Consider the following 7,158-nt stretch of genomic DNA (forward strand, 5'->3'; position numbering starts at 1 on the left):
CCTGACCTGCATACAAATTTCTCAAGAGGCAGATCAGGTGTTCTGGTATTCCCATCTCTTTCAGAATTTTCCACAGTTTATTGTGATCCACACAGTCAAAGGCTTTGGCATAGTCAATAAAGCAGAATAAAAGCAAATTTATGGTTACTCATCTTCTGATTCTGAAGGTACAGGAGACTTCCTGTTTAACCTGGAAGGTGCTTTTGTGACAAGCAAACTCAACCTCCAATATGGGAAAACTGTCACAGGAGCTGTAATTCAGTTTCATAGGAAATTTGGAAAGGCAGGCCTTCAGGGGAATTCTTTAGTTTTTCATGTGTACATTTTTGTCAAAGACGTTCTCATTTGCTGTTAATTTTTTGACTTACCTGATTAAAAAAAAGCAATAAATGCACAAGGTAGATAGTGTGAAAAATATACTGCTGAGAAACCACTACTGCTAATGCTTTGTTGCATACATTTCCTGCTTTCATTTCTCCACGTGGGTTTCCTCTCATAGTTAAGACACTGTTTAAGTATAGCTCCCTCTTTTCTCACATAGCAATGAATCATTGTTTTTTCTCTGTTTCATTAAGTATTCTTTACAAACATGATCTTTATGGTTGTGTAATGGTCATCAGAAGAATGCATGTAATTTACAATTTTCCTATTGTCACCTAGGGTGTTTTATTACATTTGTTTGGTAACAATAAACTTTGTTACATATATTAGAATTGCTATTCTTGAGGAAATTTAGTCTTTAACTCTGAAGAGTAAAAGTGGAGAGGCTTTTCATAGACACTTTGAGATAATGCATGTGAAATGTATATAAATTAAAAAACGTAATATATTTACCTGGTTTAGCTTTCTATTAGTATTAGTGTATGGAGTAAGAAATGGCAACCCACTCCAGTATTCTTGCCTGGAGAATCCCATGGACAGAGTCTGGAAGGCTACAGTCCATAGGATCACAAAGAGTCAGACACAACTTAAGTGATTTAGCATGCTTGGAGACTTTTATTTATATTATTTGTATTATTGAGTTAACCAACTTACTATTTGGAGAAGAAGGTAGATCATATCTACATTCAGAGTGAATTATATCATTAATCATAGTCTATGATATATATATATATAAATATGTAAAGTGAAAATAAAGTGTTAGTTGCTTAGTCATTTCTGACTTTTTGAGTTCCCATCAACTGTAGCCCACCAGGCTCCTCTGTCCATGGGATTCTCCAGGCAAGGGTACTGGAGTGGGTAACCATTCCCTTCTCCAGGGGATCTTATCTTCCCCATGCAGGGATTGAACCTGGGTCTCCCACACTGTGGGTAGATACTGTGCTGTCTGAGCCACCAGGGAACACCAAATATATAAAACAATATATTAAAATGAAATGAATATTGTCAGAGACCACTGATTTTCTTTTTTAAAATTTATTTGGGTGGAGGATAATTGCTTCACAATGGTGTGTTGGTTTTTGCCTGTATACTAGCGCTAATCAGCAATAATGATTATATGTCCCCTCCCTCTTGAGTCTCCCTTCCCCTCATCCCTTCCTTCCAGGATATTACAGACGTGAGGGCTGGGCTCCCTGTGTTATACAGCAGCTTCCCACTAGCCATCTATTTTACACGTGGTAGTGTGTGGATGTCAATTCTCCTACCTTCTCTTTCCCCTCCTGTGTCCACAAGTCCATTCTTTACATTTGCATCTCCATTCCTTCCCTGAAATAGGTTCATTAGTACTATTTTTCTAGACTCCATGTATATGCATTAATATACAATATTTTTCTGTAATTTCTAATTTATTTCACTGTAAAATAGGCTGTAGGTTTAACTATCTCACTAGAACTGACTCAAATTCATTATTTTTTATGGCTGGGTAATATTCCATTGTATATATATACCACATCTTCTTTCTTTATCCATTCATCTGTCAGTGGACATCTAGGTTGCTTCCTTGTCCTGGCTATTGTAAATAGTGCTGCAATGAACATTGGGGTATGTATCTTTTTGAATTGTGGTTTACTCAGGGTTTTGGAGAAGGAAATGGCAACCCACTCCAGTGTTCTTGCCTGGAAAATCCCAGGGACGAGGGAGCCTGGTGGGCTGCACAGAGTCGGACATGACTGAAGCAACTTAGCAGCAGCAGGGTATATGCCCAGTAGTGGGGTTGCTGGGTTATACGGTAGTTCTATTCCTAGCTTTTAAAACAATCCCTGTACTGTTCTCCACAGTGGCCGCACCAATTTATATTCCCACCAACGGTGTAGGAGGGTTTCCTTTCCTGCACGTCTGCTCGGCATTGATTATTTGTAGACATTTTGATGATGGCCATTCTGACTGGGGTGAGGTGATACCTCATTGTAGTTTTGATTTGCATTTCTCTAATAATGAGCAATGTTGAATATATTTTCATTTTTCATGTGTTCATTTGCCATCTGTCTGTCTTCTTTGAAGATATGTCTATGTCTTCTGCCCATTTTTGGACTGTTTTTCTGATATTGAGCTGTATGAGCTGTTTATATAATTAGGAGATTAATCCTTTGTTGGTTGCTTCGTTTGCACTGATTTTCAAACTGGGTGGCAAGATATCAGTGAGTGAATGTATCTTATTGGTTGTAACTAGCATAGCTTTGTTTTTGAAGTGAGATATGATTGATGGGTCTTCCCTTGGTGGCTCAGTGGTAAAGAATCCGCTTGCAACGCAGGAGACACGGCTTTGATCCCTGGATTGGGAAGATCCCCTGGAGAAGGAAATGGCAACTCACTCCAGTATTCTTGCCTGGGAAATCCCTTGGAGAGAGGAGCCTGGCGGGCTAGTCCATACTGTTGCATAGAGTTGGCCACAAATGAGCAACAAAACAATTGATGTGTTACATTGTATTACTCTTATGTGTACCAAATAATATATTCATTGCAAAGTGATTACCACAATAAATTCAGTTAACGTCCAAGCAATTTTCAAATTCCTCAAAAAATAAAAAGTACTACCACATAATCAGGCGATTCTATTTCTGGGTATTTATCTGAAGGAAATGAAATCACTATCTCAAAAAGATGTCCAAATCCCCATGTTCATTGCAGCATTGTTTTCAATAGCTAAGGCATGAAAGGAGGATCCCATGGACGGAGGAGCCTGGTGGGCTGCAGTCCATGGGGTCGCTAGGAGTCAGACACAACTGAGCAACTTTACTTTCACTTTTCACTTTCATGCATTGGAGAAGGAAATGGCAACCCACTCCAGTGTTCTTGCCTGGAGAATCCCAGGGACGGGGGAGCCTGCTGGGCTGCTGTCTATGGGGTCTCACAGAGTCGGACACAACTGAAGCGACTTAGCAGCAGCAGCAGAGCAAATCCGGGTGAAACTACTGGCATTCATTGTGATAGAAAGCCTATTGTTTCCTAACCACTAGAGGGCAGTATACTACATTAGTTAAAAAAAAATCTGACAATACAGTGAATCTAGTTTTACAACTGATTGAGAGACATAAAATTACACGTAATTTTGTGTTGGACTATTACTGTTATGTGAGAACCTACCACATGGCATACACTGAGATAGGGATAAACTGGTAAATAAGACATGTTCTATAATTTAGTAAGAGAACGAGACAGTTACGCTCTTTGGTTTGGCTCCTGTCCGCCTTTCTAGCCTCATACACTGCCACTCCACAGCTTGCAACCTGACCTGTGGTCGTGCTCAACTCCTCCTAATCGTCTTGCACATGCTGTTCCCTCTTCCTGAAATACTGTGCTTCTCTCTGCCTGTTGAACCCTAACTTATACCTCAACCTCCAATATCTTGACTTTCCCAGGCAAAGTTAAGTGCAAGCATGTGTTTTCTCCATTTCACTCACTCAACTGTAATCCTCTTAGACCTGGTGACCTCTTTTCCCTAGGAAACTGAACTACTGGAAGGCAAAAGATGTGTTGTTCATTTTCATTTCTCTAGTTGTGTCTGTGACATAGTCAGTGCTTAAAATGCACATTTAATAAACGAGCAAAGAAAAGTGCTATGAACAGATGCTGTGAGGAGATAATTTCCTCATGATCTCTCCATTAGTTCTTCCATCCTCTCCTTCTAACCATGCCACTAAAAAGCATCTATCCAATTTCCATAGCAAACCAGAGAGGCTTTTTTGACTTACTGATGGTGAGGGAGAGTTAGGCTTTGTCAAACAAGGGAAGGGAAGGGAAAAGAATTTTGGAGGAAAATTTAGGTTTCCCTAATATTTCCCCATGACACCCTGGGGGATGATCTTCACTTTAGCAACACACAGCTGAGACTCAATAATCTTTGTTCTTCCATCCCTTTCTTAGACTAGCCAAGTAGGCGAAGTGGTTACGTTTGTCATTTGGCTAGCAGTATTAAGAAGACAGGGTGCCTAGTACATTCCATTGTGATCTACAAAAGCTGAAGGAATCAGAGTCAAGTTTCAACATGTTCCAAGTCCTCATATGGCAAATTAAACAGTTCTCCATCCAAGTGGTATTTGTACCTGTTTATAAAAGTTTTTGTTATATGCTCACTTTAGAAGTTTGCAAAAAGATTAAAACATAGTTTTAGCTTGCTTACAATTTTGTAGGTATGCCCATACTCAAGTGTGTTAATGTATGTTAGTGTGTGTTAGTTGCTCAGTCGTGTCCAACTCTTTGCAACCTCATGGAGCCCTCCAGGTTCCTCTGCCCATACTCATATCATCTGGGAAATTCTGCTCTGTAGAGAGACCTGGTTGTATATTACAAGCGGTAAATGAAGTCTAAAGTCAAATGGACTTTTGTGTGAGTCCTGGATATGTCTTTTTTTTCTAGCTTTGTGAACTTGGGCATGTTTCTCAACCTCACTTCACCTCAGTTCCTTCATTTGAAATATGGACACAGCAGTTCTTCCCTCAGTGGGATTGCTAGGAGGATTAGACAAAGGTCTGCATGTAAAGAGCTTTACAAAAGATTTGGCATATTGTGAGCTTTCAGTAGACATTCAGTTCAGTTCAGTCGCTCAGTTGTGTCCGACTCTTTGCAACCCCATGAATTGCAGCACACCACACCTTCCTGTCCATCACCAACTCCCAGAGTTTACTCAGACTCACGTCCATCGAGTCAGTGATGCCATCCAGCCATCTCATCCTCTGTCGTCCCCTTCTCCTCCTGCCCCTAGTCCCTCCCAGCATCAGGGTCTTTTCCAATGAGTCAAATCTTCGCATGAGGTGGCCAAAGTACTGGAGTTTCAGCTTTAGCATTAGCTCTTATTATAAGATGAAGATCTTCAGTGCAAGATAAAATCATTTTTTCTTTGCGAGTTTTTCTTTCTTCTTTTTCAAATAACTAGTACTTAATGGATTCCCACCACCCCTCATTCCACTGCTATGGCAGTAAGAAGTTTATTTCCCCATTCTGATAAAACATAAGCTAATGGGGGCTTGCAAGCACGAGAACCTTGGTGGAGATGAAGTGAAGGCCCTGCTGTGGGTGCTATAGTCGGACTTTGTGGGCCTCAGAAAGTCTCTTCCAGTGTTTTCCCACCCAGAGAGCTCTTACCTTTGCTGCCCCTGCGAATGCAGTGAGGCATACAGCCTTGCTATTAAGCATTCTTGAGGCTCCTCTACTGCTTTGGCAAGAGTGAGCTTTCTCTTCTTCAGCATCACTGATGTTGGCTTGGAATATGGTTTTCAGACAGACTGTCTAAATTATCAACTCCTGTGGGTAGGAACGTTGCTCTGTATAATCATATCAAAATGACATATATATTAATACATAAGTATGTGAGTGTGTGTGTGTGCTCAGTTGTGTCCAACTGTTTGCCATTTTATGGATTGCAGTCCACTGGGCTCCTCTCTCTATGGGATTTCCCAGACAAGAATACTGGAGTGGTTGCCATTTCCCGACCCAGGGATCAAACCTGCATCCCCTGGGTCTGCTGCACTGCAGGCAGATTCTTTATCCCTGAGCCACTAGGCAAGTTACATACATAAGTACTTAATATATTTTTAAGCTTAAAATTATATGTTTTAATGTTTTATATAACTATAGTGCCATTTGTTAATAGTTTAAGCTTAATATATTTTTAAGCTTAAAATTATATGTTTTAATGTTTTATATAACTATAGTGCCATTTGTTCTGAGCCAAAAATGATAGCTCAGTTGGTGAAGAATCCGCCTGCAATGCAGGAGACCCCGGTTTGATTCCTGGGTTGGGAAGATTCGCTGTAGAAGGGGTAGGCTACCCACTCCAGTATTTTGGCCTATGCAGTCCATGGGGTCGCAAAGAATTGGACACCACTGAGCGACTTTCACTTTCATATGGTACAACAAAAATGTTAAAACATTTTAAGAATTTAAAACATTTTAGCCTTTTAATTTTGAGATAATTTTAGATTTACAAAAGAGTGGCCATGACAGTACAGAGAGTTCCTAAATACCCATTACTCAGCTTTCCCTAATGTTAACATCTCATATAACCATGGTGGAGTTATCAAAACTTAGAAACAAACATTTGTACACTACTATTGACTGAACTACAGATTTCATTAGGATTTCACCATTTCCCTCCCCCGCCCCAGTAATGTCCTTGTTCTGTTTCTGAGTCCCACCCAAGACTTCATGTTACATTCGTTCTGTCCTTTAGTCTCTTCTAATCTGGGACAGTTCGTCAGCCTTTCCTTTCATTTCACAATCTTGGCACTTTTGGAAAGTACTGATCAAGCGTTTTGTAGAATGTCCTTAATTTGTCTGAGTTTGTGTGATGTTTTTCTCCAGATTATTGAGTTTGTAGAGTTTTGGGAGGAGTGCCACAGAAATGACACACCCTTCTCAGTGCATTAGATAAGGCAGTACAACATGACACTGCCATGCTCTCTTACTAGTCATATTTAGTTATTCACTGAAAGATTTCTTTTAATTGAAAAAGAAAAAATACATGAAATTGAGAAAATCTGATACATGTAAAAATTTATCTATTTATATACTTATATACACATACACAATGTAGTTTTCTTTAAAAGCATCGACATTTGTAGGAACACAGACATTGCCATTCTGACTTAAACTAACAAGGTTTTGCTCTTAGAAACAAAAAGTTACCTACATATTTCTTTTAAAAAATTATTTTTAATGGAAGGGTAATTGCTTTACAGAATTTTGTTGTTTTCTCTCAAACCTCAACATGAGTCAGCC

The sequence above is a fragment of the Bison bison genome, unplaced genomic scaffold (genome assembly GCF_000754665.1).
Source record: "Bison bison bison isolate TAMUID 2011002044 unplaced genomic scaffold, Bison_UMD1.0 scf7180017858736, whole genome shotgun sequence".
NCBI classification, from domain to species: domain Eukaryota; kingdom Metazoa; phylum Chordata; class Mammalia; order Artiodactyla; family Bovidae; genus Bison; species Bison bison.